We start from the raw sequence: 16,386 nt of genomic DNA on the forward strand, positions 1-16,386 counted from the left end.
GGAAGGAAGGAAGGAAGGAAGGAAGGAAGGAAGGAAGGAAGGAAGGAAGGAAGGAAGGAAAGATGGGAAGGCTACTGTAAAGTCCAGGGCTGAAGGGATGAGAACCTGTACAAGTGTGGTAGCATGTCAGAGGAGAAAAGTGGGGCATGTATGAGATAGAGAGAGATACAAAGACAGAAAGATAGGACAAGCTAATATAATAAAAATAACAATCCTGCCTAAATTAATTTATTTATTCAGTGCTATACCTATCAAACTACCATAACACTTTTTTATAGAATTAGAAAAAAATTCTAACAAAGTTCATTTAGAAGAACAAAAATCAAGAATATCAAGGGAAATAATGAAAAAAATGTGAAGGATGGAGGCCTAGTTTTGCCAGATTTCAAACTGTACTTTAAAGCAGTGATCATCAAAACTATATGGTACTGGTTTAGAGATAGAAAAGTGGATCAATGGAATAGACTTGGGGTAAATGACAGTAGCAAGATAGTGTTTGATAAACCCAAAGATTTTGAGACAAGAACCCACTATCTGAAAAAAATTTCTGGGAAAATTGGAAAACAGTTTGGGAGAAATTAGACTTAGATCAATATCTTATACCAAGATTAACTCAAGAGTGGGTAAATGACTTAAATATAAAGAGGGAAATCATAAACAAATTAGGTGAACATAGAATAATATATTTGTCAGATCTATGGGAAAGAAAGGAATTTAAGACCAAGCAGGAGATAGAGAATACTACGAAATGTAAAATGAATAATTTTGATTATATTAAATTTAAAAGTTTCTGTACATACAAAACCAATGCAACCAAAATTAGAAGGGAAGCAACAAATTGGGGGGGGAAATTTTATAACAAAAACCTCTGACAAAGGTCTCATTTCTCAAATTTATAAGGAACTAAGTCAATTATACAAAAATCAAGCCATTCCCCAATTGACAAATGGTCAAGAGATACGAATAGATAGTTTTCAGATAAAGAAATCAAAACTATCAATAAGCACATGGAAAAGTGTTCTAAATCTCTCATAATTAAAGAAATGCAAATCAAAATAATGCTGAACACCTATCAGATTGGCCAATATGGCAGTAAAGGAAAATAATAAATGTTGGAGGGGATGTGGCAAAACTGGGACACAAATACATTGCTCAGCTGTGAATTAATCCAGTCATTTTGGAAGACAATTTGGAATTATATGCAAAGGGATTTAAAAGAATGCATACCCTTTGATGGAGCAACACCACTGCTGGGTACACCCAAAAGATAATAAGGAAAAATACTTGTACAAAATAATCACAGCCACACTCTTTGTGGTGGCAAAAAAATTGGAAAATGAGGGGATGCCCTTCAATTGGGGAATGGCTGAACAAATTGTGGTATATGGTGGTGATGGAATGCTATCTTACTGTAGGGTTTGATGATCTGGAGGCTTTCCATATGAACCTCAATGAATTGATGCAAAGTGAAATGAGCAGAACAAGAAGAACATTGTACATGGAAAGTAAAACATTGTGGAAAAATCCAAAGTAATAGATATTGTTACTAGAAGCAGTGCAATAAGCCAGGATGCTCCTGAAGGACTTATGTAAAAGAATGCTATCCACATTGAGAGAAAGAACTATGGGAATAGAAATGCAAAAACAAAATATATGACATCACTTATCACATGTATATATGAGTATTGTAGTGCAGAGGTACAATCAACCCTGCAAAAGGTTAGCTGCAGAATTTCGGGCAGTTAAGAGGGTTTAGAACCCTGACGAGGGGCAGTTGATCCTGGAGGCTTGGACAGAGTGGAAGTGCCAACTGAGCTCCGTCTTTGGGCTGAAACCTGGCCTTGAATCTGTGGCTTTTCTCTTGAGATTTTGTAGTTTAGCTAATTCCTCTGGATCTCCCTGACCTTCCCTATTTCAATCCCCATTTCCTTTCCTGATTTCCTGTGGGTTTTGGGAGAAGGGTGGATTTGGGTGGTAGCAATCAAACTTTGAAGACTTAGGTTTTCCCCATAGACAAGTAGGGCTTACCCTTAATACAAATTATCTCCTGATTCATTGTGTATAACTTCCTTAACCTTAAAGGCAACAAAGCCTCCCGGGCTGAGTGGGAGCAGGCTCTTGCTCAGTCCACCCCATTCTTGTGTCCCTCCCCCACCTGAAGCTTCTCCCTAGGCAGTTGTTAGAGAAACCTTGTATCCCTCTGTCCTTTATAATCAACCCTGAAACTTAATAAACCCTGTTGTCATTTAATCAAACCTTTTGCTAAATCATTGATTGAATGATAAAAGAGGGATAAGGAGAAAAAGGAATAGTTTCTCTTTAGGTCCTGAGGGGAGTTGGAGGCGTCCATCTTGGAGGAAGTGGTGATCTCTATACTTCCTCTGAGAAGCCCGTCTATTTCACAGACAGGGAAGAGCCTGGGGACTCCTTCTTTGTGAACTTGAGAAACTGACTAGAAAGCCCTCTAGTTAGTTTCAAACCATTTCTGGCTGGCCCCAACCTTTTGTCTGTAGAAGTGCCCTTCCTACCTGGAAGGGTTCAGCCTGTTTCCCTTCAGTGTCCTCTTTCTCAGCCTATGTACCCAGTCTGTGTCTCTCTGTTGCAGCTGCCTGGCCAACTACCTCATCCTCTCCCCTTGCCACTCATTATACTTCATCATCTTATATTTCCCTAATCTCAGTCATTCTCTTACATCTCTCCTACCACTTGATCTACTACCTCCACTATTGTACCCTCCTTTCCCACCTACTGACCTAGGGACCCATAAACCCCATCCACTTGCTTTATTCCCTTATTACAGTATGTCATTTGGGGTCTAGGCTTTAAAAAAATTGCTCTACAGCAAAAATAAATAATATGGAAATTGTGAAAGGGAATTCTTTATTCTCTTTGTCTATTTTTAAATTAATCAACCAAAAGCTTTAACACCCCTATTTAACACTAAGTAAGGGAGTTCCCGAGTCACTTACTAAAATAGGTGACAACTTTAGAAACTTGTGAATCCTTTGATAAGAGTTTACCCCCTCAGAGGATGAGAGGTGACAACCCCAGAGGCAACTGCCCTGCCCAAGCCAACTCACCAGGAGAAGGTCCAAGCCAAAGATCAAAGGAACAGTCCCAAAAGCCAAGGTCACCTCCAAGAGGCAAGTCACCAGCCAAAGCTCAAAGCCGAAGACCCCTTGGTCAGGAAGTTCAGGACTTTTTATAGTCCTTTTTCCACACCACTTCTTGTCCCTTCCTCCACTTCACAGGAACCAATTGCAGTCTTTAAATTTGCCTAGCACTGTCCAGGGGCAAGGCAGTCACCGCTGGGGTTGTCACCTCTCATCCTCTGAGGGTATAAACTCTTATCAAAGGATTCATAAGTTTCTGAAATTGTCACCCATTTTAGTAAGTGACTTGGGAACTCCCTTACTTAGTGTTAAGTAGGGGGTTTAAGCTTTTGGTTAATTAATTTAAAAACAGACAAAGAGAATAAAGAATTCCCTTTCACAAAATAGTATCAAGTGACAACATTTGTACAACCCAGTGGAATTGCTTGTCAGCTCTGGGAGTAGAGAGGGAAGAGGGGAGGAAAAGAAAATTAATCATGTAAACATGGAAAAAATATTCTAAAAATAAATAAATAAAAATTTTTTTGAAACAGAGACAGATGTCAAGAAAATAGTAACAATATTACATACTTGGATGACTGCTTAGATATGGGAGGGTGAGAGAGAGTGAGGAATCCAGGGGTTCACCTAAGTTTCAAGCTTGGGAAGATGGCAGTGCCCTGAACAGTAATAGAGAAGATGGGAACAGGGGAGGGTGGAAAGAAAATGTATATACAAGAAATGTGTTGAAAATAAAAATGATAGGGGCAGCTAGGTTGTTCCGTGGTTAGAGAGCTGGACCTAGAGACAGGAGATCCTGATTCCAAATCTAGCCTCAGATACTTCCTAGCTATATGACCAGAGGCAAGTAATTTAACCCCAGTTGTCTACCCCTTACCATTCTTCTGCCTTAGAACCAATATTTATTATTGATTCTAAGACATAAGATAAGAGTTTTTTATGATAGATCTTGGCAATAGATTACATATGGAGGTTGAGAAAGAAAGAAAAGTTAACAATGACACCTAAACCTGGGTGACTTGGAAGAATGACCTCAGCAGTATTAAGGAGATTAGAAAAAAGAAATAATGAGTCAGTTTTAGGCATTCAAGTTTAAGGTGTCTGTACATAACATGAATACACACACACACACACACACTCACACACATATGTCATTTATGCTATAGAACATAGAATAATAAATTTATGCTATAGAATATAGAATAATAAATTTCCTTGATTCTAACATTCATCCTAATTCCAAAATTTTCTCCTGCTTTTCAAAATTCAAATCCAGTTCATCCAGGTGATATTGAACACAACTAACCTCTTTCTCCTTCCCATTCATCATCCTGGCTATCCATTTGCCATAAACAAATCCTCACCAATCACAGACTCTCAGAACTGGAAGGGACCTCAAAGAACATCTAGTCCAACTCATGACTGATTCAGAATCCCTTCTACAATTTAAGTGACTAGTAGTTATCCAGGTTTTTTCTCAAAGGTGTCAAAACAAGGGCAGCTGGGTAGCTCAGTGGAGTGAGAGTCAGGCCTAGAGACAGGAGGTCCTAGGTTCAAACCTGGCCTCAGCCACTTCCCAGCTGTGTGACCCTGGGCAAGTCACTTGACCCCCATTGCCCACCCTTACCAATCTTCCACCTATGAGACAATACACCAAAGTACAAGGGTTTAAAAAATTTAAAAAAAAAAAAAAGGTGTCAAAACACTTAAGAGCCAAGGCTACATTCCACCCTCCCTCAACCTCATCTATCTAGAATTACCAAAAAGGAATTGAAAAGGAAATAACCCAGCCTGAGATCCTGAAGTCTCCACTACAAGACTTTTGTGATAAAGGTTTGACTTTGCTCTTTATTCTTGGAACTCTTCTTCTATGTACAAGTTGGGGGCAGCTAGGTGGCTCAGTGGATTGAGAGCCAGACATAGAAATAGGTGGGTTTGGGTTCAAATTTGAACTCAGACCCTTCCTAGCTGTGTGACCCTGGGCAAATCACTTAACCCTCATTGCCTAGCCCTTACCACCCTTCTGCCTTGGAATCAATACACAGTATTGATTCTATAATGGAAGGTAAGGGTTTAAAAAAACTACCTATATGTACAAGTTAAACTTTTCTTCTTGTTGTCATTGTCATTGTCATCATTGTCCTCCTCCTCCTCCTCCTTCTTCTTTCCATTCAATAAATAGTTTCTGAATGCCTACTATGGACAAGGGGTCAAGACAAGCACTGAATAAGTGAAGTATGCAAAAATTAACTAGGACAATAGCTTACATTCCTAGAGAACTTTAGGTATACAAATTTTACTTACACTGCCTCATTAAGTCCTTACAAAAACCCTGAGATAAGTAGTACAGGTTTATAATTCCTTTTTTGCAGATGTATGAGGCTCAATTAAGACAGCTTACTCCTTTCACTCTGACATACACTTGATCCCTAATTTTCAAAGAACTTATGAATTAAGTACTTCAAGAAATCATTATTCCATCTGGGACTAGGGAAGGAATGAGTAAGGAGAGACAATAATCCCTTCTCCACCAATGCAGATCAGAATCCCTCTAAACCTTGATTCACTGTGGCTGAAATACTCAACACCCAGCAGCAAACTTGGTGCTGTGCTTCTTTGAACCCATCCTCTAGGCCAGTGATTCCCAAAGTGGGCGCCACCGCCCCCTGGTGGGTGTTGCATCGATCTAGGAGGGCAGGGATGGCCACAGGTGCATTTATCTTTCCCATTAATTGCTATTAAAATTTTTTAAAAATTAATTTCCAGGGGGCTAAGTAATATTTTTTCTGGAAAGGGGGCAGTAGGCCAAAAAAGTTTGGGAACCACTGCTCTAGGCCTTCAGGATACAAACCTTTGCTAGTCCTGGACTGAAATCTGTCCAACTTGGTCAGAACTGGTGCTTCATCTATGTGAAGCATCAGAACAAGGCTTTAGTGAATGTGGAATCTAGTCAAAGAGCGGTGGGGTAGGGAAGAGTATAATAATAGTAATAATAATAACAACAACAATGATATTTATATAGCCCTACTATGCACCACTTTCTGTGCTAAGTGCTTTACAAATATTATCTCATTTGATCACAATATCCCTGGGAGATAGGTACTATTTTTATCCCCATGTTATGGTTAAGGAAAATGAGGCAAGTAGAGACTAGATGACTTATCCAGGATCCACAGCTAATGAACATCTGAGACTGGATTTGAACTCATGTCTTCCTAACTCAGGCTTGGCACTCTACTCACTGATCCACCTAACTGCTTATAAATAATAATTTTTTAAAATAATGCATTCAGTTCAATAATTGAATAAATAATAATTCAATTCAGTCAGTCTCTGTAATCCATTATATATATTCAATATATGAATGTGCAATGAGGGAAAGAAATAAATGACACATCCTTCTGTCATTCTCCCTTTTTAAAATCTAAATACGAGTCAAATGGCTCAAATAAGTCAATATAAAAACAGTCCCTGCCCTCAGGGAGCTTACTCTCTTCTGGAACATCATCACACACACACACACACACACACACACACACACACACACACATCAGATCCTAAATAATTTGTGATATCTTAGATTTGTTGTTGTTGTTGAATCATGTCCTAATTTTCATGATCTAGAATCCAAATAGGAGATTCTGTTTCCCCACCCATCCCCCCACCAAAAAATAATCCCACAGTAACTATGTGGAGGCTACAGCTGAGCTTATTTCATTCCTCAGATCTTTTCCAAATCGTATTCAAATGAAATTAAGCAAGTACCGAAATGAAGCCTAGAAGACAAAGTCTTTGCCTTCTACCCTACAAATCTATTTTCCTTGCCTTTTTATTGATATCTGCCAACAACAAAGCTTTTGACTTTTGTACTGTGTTCTGTCCAGTGCAAAATGTTGTTGGCCCCTCGTGTACAACACTTCCCTTATAATCTTTCCAGGTAGGAAGTGTGAGTAGTATTATCCTTATTTTATAAATGAAAAACTAAGGTTCAGAATTTGCCTGATATTGCAGAGCAAGCAAATATCAGACTCTGGCCTTAAACCCAAGTTCTCCTGTCTCTAAAATCAGTACTCTCTCCACCATATTACTGGATAATGCTCACAGAGTGTACAGATAAAGTATTATTGTCCCCATTTTATAGGGGAGAAAACTGAGTGAGTTCAAGTCATAGGATCACAGACATACAACTAATAAATGGCAGAGCTGAAGCTGGAGCCCAGGCTTTCTGACCCCAAGAGAAGTGGTTTTCCCTACATTAGTCTTTCTGTCCAAGTTAATAAATGACTTTTCTTTTCTGATGTGACTTTTTCCTTTCCCTTTTGAGTCTGGCTGGGTGCCAAAGACTTTTGATGTTTAAAGTCCTCTTCAGCAAAAAGCGCTAGAATCAAAAGAACCCAAACTACCCTTTGCTCCAGCAACTCACCTGTGGCGGCTCCAACCTTTCATCCTGCTGCCTTTAACAGTCAGGAGGAAGAGGAGAGCGTGGAAAGTGATGGAGGGAAGTGGGGAAGCCTGAGAACGTGGAGACAGACACAATTAGGCTACAGTTATTGAACAAACAACTCCATACCTTTGAACCTTATTCCTCTAGCTTTCTTTACTCATTTTTTTTTGCTATTTCTAAAGAAAGCAATATATCTCCTTACTATCTCTCAGTGGAATTAAAGGGAGGATATTTTTTGTTCTTCATGAAGAAAGTCAGGAAAATTCAACTAACTCCTCCTATGTTCTGGGAAGGACCAGTGGCAGCAATGGCAGAGAGAGTATCATCACTGTGCCTCTGGGAAGGCTCTGCTATATTAGACAATTTAAGGTTGGAATTTAGCAGTAAATTCTGTCCCTTTTAATCCTGGATAAATGATTTATTGCTTATATACAAAGAAGAAATTGATAAGGTTACCTATGCTTGTTCAAGTAGCTGAACACACCAAAACATGACCAGTAGGCAGTATTTTCCACATTATATGCATGTGAACCCCATCTCTTGAGCCCTACCCAAATGGCTTGGCCACGAAGCAGTGAGAGAGGGGGAGATGGCTACTGGTGAGCAGTTTTTCCAGTAGTACCTAACTTCCCAGAAACCTCAGATCCAGGGCAATTTACACACACTGTGTGATTTCACTGACCCTGACCTTGGGAAAGGATTTGTGGATAAAAGCTGGAAAGCAAGCTGGAAGAAGAACAAAGCAAAGGCAAAGAGCAGATGGCAAGGTTTGACTAGCAGGAGCCATAGTGATGAGTCCTGAGATGAGACAGTGTCTTTCTAAGCTTCAAGCATGAATTTTGCCTTTATTTCTTTTTAAATTCTTATCAGTAGGCACAGTAGTATGTGCCTTTTCATTCTCTCTCACAAATAGGTAAATAAACTTCAACATTACTCCTTTTCCCCTCTTTGTGTTCCTCCTCTTTGTTTCTGAGAAGGCTGTGTGTCCTCACGTCACAGAAAGCCAAACTGGTCCCAAAGAGAAGGAACCCAATTCCACTCTATTTGCCAATATGCAAATATGTATTGTAACACTTTAGATTTGTTTAAAAAATATTTCTACGATTTACTGAAGTCCATTTTAATGGTTTTACATATTTGTACTAAGCTGGAAATTTCATGTACTTACTATTCCTCATTAGAAATCTCTTTCTTGAGAAAGTGTTTTTGCTTAATCAGTGAGGATGGGCCATCCAAGCATCCAGCTGTCCACTGAATAAACATCCCAGGTTACTGGTTTGTGAAAGGAAAGTTGTCTTCTTCCTTAGGAATGGTCTTAATATTAGCATAAAGATCAAGCCAAGAAACAGATTTGATCACTATGGAGATGGAAAAAAAGAGTACTAGATTTAGCAGAGGATCTGGTTTGGAATCCTAGTTCTGCTAACTCGCTGTATGATTTCAGGCAAGCCACCTCTGTGTGCCTCAGTTTCCTCAGTTCTAAATAAAGGTCATCACACTAGATGCCCTTGAAGGTTGCTTCCAATTCTAAATCTATGACTCTATGATCTGTGACCCTATAAGGCTAAGGGAGTGAGCACTAGATTTCATTCATAATATCCAGCATTACATGACCTCAATAGTGGTGAAAGTTATTATAAACAGTAAAGGAACCATGAGGAGATGGTGGCATCACTTCAGTAACTGGACCTACTGTGGTGTTGGAATTTTTATTTTCAGCATGTCAGAGGCTTATGGGCAATATGTTAATTTATAGGAATCTACGATCGACAGCTTCAGTTCTATTCCTGTGTAAATTCCATTTGCCTTCTGTCCCACCCAATAAGTCCCAAAGGACCCCACAAAACATGTTCCCTTTTCCATGCCTGGATTCACTAGGAGTTGTCTATGTGGCAGAATTTCTCAACAATACATCAGGAGATCCTAAGAATTGCTTGGGATTGCATTTTACATTTTAATGGAGTTGGTTCTGATTTGACATGTCAGAAGTATAGATCTTTGCTTTTTGTGCATTCTCTCCTTACTTATATTCAAATGATTTGTCTTAGACTTTGATTTAATACTCCTGTTTTCAAAATATACTAGCTATCTATGAAGCTAACCCTGCCCACTGACTTGTTGATTCATTATCAAGAAAAGGAGTATTTATTGGAAAGAAAATATAATAGCCAAACTTGGCGCTGAAGAGGAAATATGAAAATGCAATTCCTCCATTCTTTGAAGAAATGGGACTAATGGCTGTGATAAACTATATATACTATTGAACTTGCTTGATGTATTGGTTAGTTTTGCTAGGCTGATTTTTTTTAATTTTTCTTTGTTCTCAGAGATGTATCTCTGAGTCAATGAAGGAAAAGCTATGTGGGGAAATAAAGGTGTTGCAAAACAAAAATGATTTATTCTTGAAGATAGTTAAACTTATTATGAGTGATCTGAATATAAAAGTTAGAACCATTAAAAATTAGGAGAGAGGGGGGCAGCTGGGTAGCTCAGTGGATTGAGAGCCAGGCCTAGAGACAGGAGGTCCTAGGTTCAAATCCGGCCTCAGACACTTCCCAGCTGTGTGACCCTGGGCAAGTCACTTGACCCCCATTGCCTACCCTTACCAATCTTCCACCTATAAGTCAATACACAGAAGTTAAGGGTTTAAAAAATTAAAAAAAATTAGGAGAGAATGAAATAAAGTACTTACACAAATATGAGCAGAAGGACTGTTTTAAACCAAATAAGAGACAGAGGAGATCTCAAAAGATAAAATTGATAATTCTGATTGTAACAACTTAAAAAGGCTTTGAACAAACAAAATTAGTGCAGCTAAAGTAAGAAAGAAAACTATAGATGTAGTAAAAATAATCTTTTCGTGAAATATTCCTAAGGACCTAATTCCATAGCTACATATGGAATTAGCACAAGTATCTAAAACCAAAAGCCTTTACCCTCTGGATAAGTGGTTGATGGACAAAAACAAACAGTTCTCAGAAGAATACAACTATATGAAAGATTACTCCAAATAATTAATAATAAGAGCAAGTCAGCCTAATTATGAGGTTTCACCTGACACCTTTCAGTACACATCAAGTTGTGTCTGCCAACACACAAATTGACAATGACAAACAGTCATTATTAGAAATCCTGCACTAATATACTGCTGGCGTAACTATGAATTAATTCCCCTTTCCTTGAAAACAATTAGAATTATTTTTTTAAAGAGTAACAAAAACATCCATTATATTTGAATCAGATATTCTGACATTAGGCACATACATATGACAGAGTATTCAAATATAGATAAAAGCTCTCATACATACCAAAATATTAATAGCAAAACTTTTTTGATGGCAAATAATTGGAAACAAAATATGTGCCTATTTATTGGGAAATAGCAAAGTAAATTGTGGCACATAAATGTATCATATGTGACATATTACTCTATCACAAAAAACAACAGATATGAAAAATTTCAAGAAGCATGAGAAGATTTACCTGAACTAATGCAGAATGAAGTAGATGATGAAGACTAAGAAAAAATACATTCAAATTATAATAATGATATTTACCAGTATTTACATCATGATTTAAGTTTTGCAAAGAATTTTAAATGTTATTTCATCTTTACAACAAACCTGTGAGGTAGGTTCTGTTATTTTTCCAATTTTACAGATGACAAAACAGGGACAGAAAGATTAAATTACTTGCCCAAAGTCATATAGTAAAGATGTGAGGCAGGATTTGGACTCATAATTTCCTAACTCCAAGTCCAACACTCCGTCTGCTGTGATTAAAATGAGAGAACAACTATTACACACACACACACACACACACACACACACACACACACACACACACACAAAATGTATACTGAACCCTGCATAAACCTAATAATCATACTGGAGAAGAATTGACAAAATCTATTGTGCTCCCTTCATTGCAGAAGTAGAAGACTATGGATATGGAATGTTGCACATACCATCAAAATCAATACATTTAGTTTTATTGAACTAATTCTCTTTTTAAATTTTTGTTGCAAAATATAGCTTGCTGTGGGGAGGAAGAGATAATTAAAAATTGAAAATGAATTCTTATGTGAAAATGAAAGCAATAATAAAAATAAAATCATTTTAACACAGTAGACCATACTGTTTTACTTATATATTCTTTTCAGTAAGAAATTCAGAGGATAAAATGTAATTTCAAAAGCTATTGGATAATAATTATCCTGCCTGTATTTGATTGGGATATGGGAAAAGCAATATTTAGCTATCAAATAACAAATCCCTGATCCTGATCTCCCTCCCTTTGGTGCAGACTCTATAGGAAATCCATGATCAAGCATCTATAAATGACCTTTGTCAAAAAATCTGTAAACAAGAAGATCTAAAATGTATGGAAACCCTGACAAAAAACGTACCTTTCATTTCAAACATATAACCCTGCTAGATGGTGCAACATGATAACATGGGCTCCATTTCTGTTTTGTGGCTCTCTTTCTTAGAATCTTGCAATTTCAGAATTAAAAGAAGCATCAGAAGCCATCTAATGAAGCGTCTAGCTGACCAGGAACCCACTCTACAATATTCCTGACAAGTCCTCTACTTAAGACTGATGGTAAAAGGGAGAACTACTTGCTTGTTCCCTCCTGAGGCTGGCAAATCCAAATCTAATTCAAAATTAGACCTCATTTCAACCCCCAAACCATAATTCATAGATATTACTTTTGTTGTTTTTCAGTTATTTCAGTCATGTCCAATTCTTTATGACACCAAAAATATTGGAGTTGTTTGTCATTTTCTTCTCCAACTCATTTTACAGATGAGGAACCTGAGGCAAACAGGGTTAAGTGACATCCAGAGTCACACAGTTAGTAAGTGTCTGAGGCCAGATTTGAATTTAGGAAGATGTCTTCCTGACCTCAGGCACAAGCATTCTGTCCACTACACCACCTACCTGCCTTTATAGACTAAAATTCCCTGACACTATAATATTCAATGATGCCTCTTCACTGGATTTTTATCTGAAATGAGCAAAGCACCCCTTTCTTCCTATATCTCATTGTTGCTAGATGGGTTAGCAATAGAAACGGACCATTCAAAATGTAGTCTGTTTTTTTAAATTCTGAGTAATTATTAGCAAGCACTAATATAGGCTCTGCAAAATTACTGAAGGAAAATCTTGGGGCAAAGAACAAAGTTTATTTACAGGCAATGGACTGTTCTGACAAACGGTGAGTTTAGGGTTCAAAGCTCTCTCTTTATTTCGTCTGTTCTTTCATGTTGACCAAGTAATTTTTTTTCTAAAGTTAATGCTGTTATACTTATCTAGCAAATTTCCAGGACATCCAATCCTGCAAAGTAAGCCAGACTGTAGAGGAAGGAGCATTGTGCTTAGAGGCAGGGGATCAGAGTTCTGGTCTTCTTATTCTTCCACTTACTAGCTATAGAACTTTGGGCCACTCATAGAATCCATGAATCACATAATTTTAGAGTTGAAAGGAATCTCAGAAGCCTCTAGGCTAAAGTAATCCCTACTATAATATCCCTTTTTTAATCATCTCTATCCCGTAAGTCAAAGATTCCCTCCCCTCTCCACTCCCACTATCCATAGATAGGAAAGGCATTTTCCACCCCTCTCCTCTAACTTGCTTTTGACCTTTTATTTTAAGCCATATAGTATGTTGTAATTTATTGTGACACATCATTCATTAGGCAAAGGTTGCCTAAATTAAATTTCTGCCAGATTCTTTTCTAGTTTTCCCAGCAGTTTTTATCTAACAGATAGACCTAAATTATTGGTATCCTTGGGATTATAAAACATTATGGTAATGCGTTCACTTATTTTTTTTTAAACCCTTGTACTTCGGTGTATTGTCTCATAGGTGGAAGATTGGTAAGGGTGGGCAATGGGGATCAAGTGACTTGCCCAGGGTCACACAACTGGGAAGTGGCTGAGGCCGGGTTTGAACCTAGGACCTCCTGTCTCTAGGCCTGACTCTCACTCCACTGAGCTACCCAGCTGCCCCAGCGTTCACTTATTTTTAAGACCTTGTGTACCTAATCTATTACATCAACAAAGTTCTTTCTTTTTTTTGGTCCAGTACCAAATAATTTTGACTATTACTGACAACTTTAATATAGTTTAAGATCTGATGATACCATGCCTCCTTCATTTGTGCTTTTTCTTACATTTCCAATTCTTGACTTTCCATTTTTCCAGATTAATTTTAATTGATTGAGTGAGTGAGTCTAATGCCAAATGATGCTTAAGTAATTTCACTGATAAAACAGAAAATCCATAAATTAATTTAGATCAAGTCTTGAACCTCTTTGGCAGTTTGCAAAAGTCAATGGAACTCTTGTCATGATAAAATTTGCAAATACATGAAATAAATGCATATTATAACAAAGGAGGTCAATTATACTGAAATACAGTTATTAAGGGGCAGCTAGGTGACTGAGTTGGAAAGAGCATCAGGCCTGGAGTCAGGAGGAATTGAGTTCAAATTTGACCACAGATACTTCCTATTCCTGTGACCCTGGGGAAGTCATTTAACCCTCATTGCCTACCTCTTACCATTCTTTGGCCTTAAAAGCTATACTTAGTATTGATTTTAAGACAGTAGTTATGGGCTTTTAAAAAATACAGTTATCAAAATATTTTTTAAATAAGTTCATGGTCCCTAGGTTAAGAAACCTTGATTTAGTTAGTACTGTCATTTTTATTATTTTGACATAGTCCAATTATGAAGAGGGAAAACTGAGAGATTGGAGACAATTATTCAAGCCTTACTTTATTTCTAGAAAGAATGTTCTGTAGTTTTATTCATATAAATCTTGCATGTATGTTGGTAATTAACTCCCAGATATTTTACTAATTTAACTGGAATTTCTCTTTTCCTCTCTGCCTGGGCTTTAAACTTAGAGATATGGTGGAACTCACTCTTTCTCTTATGCCAAGGATTCCTGGGGAGGCTAAGAAGCTGGAAGCAGAGGGAAGCTTTACAATCCCATGTCCAATGGAGCTGCACCTGGCTGCAGCCAGCAATAACCACGGAACTAGCTACATATCAGTCCCCAGCAAAAGCTACACATCATGCCAAGACAATGGGCAGAGACCATCTATCTGGAAGAGGCTGCGGGCCATGACCAATGCTGATAGCGCTGAGAAGACAGACAAATGAAGAAGACCCACTTTCATACGTGTGCCCTGGCCACACATACTCCTAAGGGTGTACTCCTCCCTTTGTGTTTGTGCATGAATCCCAACATGTGCATGATCACACACACTCCCAACATGTCCACTGTTCACTCTGATAGTGTGTGTATTTATGATCTCAGATTAATGTTTTATTGTTAATTTTATTACCATACTCCTTATTAAATACCTTTGCCTTAAATTAATTGTGGGGACAGCTGAGTAGCTCAGTGGATTGAGAGCCAGGCCTAGAGACAGGAGCTGTGTTACCCTGAGCAAGTCACTTGACCCCCATTGCCCACTTTTACCACTCTTCCACCTAGGAGCCAATACACAGAAGTTTAAAAAAATTTTTTAAGAAATTAATTGTGTCTTCTGAGTGCCTAGAAAAGCAAACATCATGGTGGGGCCTCTTAAATTACAGTTTAAAGTAGATATATACACATGGGATTCTTCGAATTCTGTTTTTCCTTGTCATGGAGACCCACATACAAGTTGGAGGCAGATGGAAGGCAGCTTCAGGAACTCCATCAATATAAATTGTTCTTGATGAAGTTATATTGGTTCACTACGATTGTTACTTTCTTTTCTAGAAGTTCAAAAACCAACTTTTTAATAATATGCTCTAGAATTTTATCAGGCATTGAAATATCTGACCTATAGTTTTCAGATCACCCATCCTTCCTTTTTAAAAAGCAGGATGGAATTTTTTTTAATCTCATAACAGCTCTCCCATTTTCCACAGACTTTCAGAGATCACTGACAAAATCTCAGCACTAATTTCACCAATTCGTACAGTACCCTAAAATGTTGTTCACTGAATGTCTGGCATTTAATAAATGTTTGTTCATTGAATGCAGAGTTTGGAGCTTTATTATTCCCCAGCTCATCATGGGTGCTAATCCTTTACTAGCCATTTTATTTTCTCCTTTCTAGCCCAAAGTCTACTTAACAGAGAGAAAAGCCCAGAGAATGGTTTAGTGTTTCTATTTTTTTCTTTGTCATCTGTTAATATCCTATCCACTCCAAAACAGCAGTCTTATCCCTTATTTAAGCTTTGTCTTTTCCCTGATCTAAATATTCTTTGAAATTTTCTTTCCCAATATTTCTTTACTGGCCTCAATTCTCTTCTAATCTTTAGTACATAGTGAACTACTAATCTTTCAATCATCGAATGGCAAGCATTCATTAAGCTTTATTACCAGCTTAATACTAGGTACTATTTAAGTGCTTAAAACTACAAAGCAAAACAACATTGGCCCTCAAAGAGCTTATATTCAAAAAAAGATCTATTATGTGCATATAAAGGTTTATACATAAAAAGAAGCAGATACAAAGATCTGACAACCAAATGTGACTAGAGAAAGCAGGAAAGGCCTCATGTAGAAGATAAAGGTTGAGCTGAACCCTAAAATAAACCAGGGATTCCAGGAGTCAGAAGTGATGAAGAAATGAAAGGACTCAATGTCCCATCTCTGGGAATTTGCAGTGGCTATCTTGGTGTTTAGAATTCACTTTCAAAAGGGAAAGAAGGAAGGAGGAAAAGAAGGAAAAAGGGGGCTGGAAGAAAGTAAATATGGAAGACGAAGGAAGGAAGGAAGGAAGGAAGGAAGGAAGGAAGGAAGGAAGGAAGGAAGGAAG

This window comes from Gracilinanus agilis, chromosome 1 (genome assembly GCF_016433145.1).
Source record: "Gracilinanus agilis isolate LMUSP501 chromosome 1, AgileGrace, whole genome shotgun sequence".
Lineage (NCBI taxonomy): Eukaryota > Metazoa > Chordata > Mammalia > Didelphimorphia > Didelphidae > Gracilinanus > Gracilinanus agilis.